The 654-nt window shown below is 41.6% G+C and overlaps 1 non-coding gene across 1 annotated transcript; it reads left to right on the top strand.

The window, feature by feature from the left end:
* On the top strand, window positions 1–107 carry LOC138091943 (U6 spliceosomal RNA). Its single transcript, XR_011145969.1, has one exon. It is a non-coding gene; the product is annotated as a U6 spliceosomal RNA (small nuclear RNA).
* Window positions 108–654: the final 547 nt, after the last annotated feature.

Genomic DNA, 654 nt, shown 5'->3' with positions numbered 1-654 from the left:
GTGCTCGCTTCGGCAGCACATATACTAAAATTGGAACGATACAGAGAAGATTAGCATGGCCCCTGCGCAAGGATGACACGCAAATTCGTGAAGCGTTTCATATTTTTTTGAATCGCCACTCTATGTCTGACGCAGGATACAGCATGCTTGGGGTTGGTGCATGGGGATGACCCACTGAGATGTTATGGGGAGGGAGGTGGGAGGGGGGTTCATGTTTGGGAACACATGTAAGAATTAAAGATTTTAAAATTTAAAAAAAAAAAAAAGAAAAGAACGATATCTAGATAGTGAGAAGAGGTAAGGTAAAAAAATAAATAAAACAGAAAGTGAAAAAAAAAAAGAAAAAAAAAAGCAGAGACATTACTTTGCCAACAAAGGTCTGTCTAGTCAAGGCTATGGTTTTTCCAGTAGCCATGTATGGATGTGAGAGTTGGACTATAAAGAAAGCTGAGCGCCGAAGAATTGTTACTTTTGAACTGCGGTGTTGGAGAAGACTCTTGAGAGTCCCTTGGACTGCAAGGAGATCCAACCAGTCCATCCTAAAGGAGATCAGTCCTGAGTATTCATTGGAAGGACTGATGTTGAAGCTGAAACTCCAATACTTAAGCCACCTGATGCGAAGAGCTGACTCATTTGAAAAGACCCTGATGCTGG

The sequence above is a fragment of the Capricornis sumatraensis genome, chromosome 15, assembly GCF_032405125.1.
Source record: "Capricornis sumatraensis isolate serow.1 chromosome 15, serow.2, whole genome shotgun sequence".
In the NCBI taxonomy this organism is placed as follows: domain Eukaryota; kingdom Metazoa; phylum Chordata; class Mammalia; order Artiodactyla; family Bovidae; genus Capricornis; species Capricornis sumatraensis.
The sequence above is the reverse complement of the archived record's forward strand: the minus strand, read 5'-3'. Positions and strand labels throughout refer to the sequence as shown.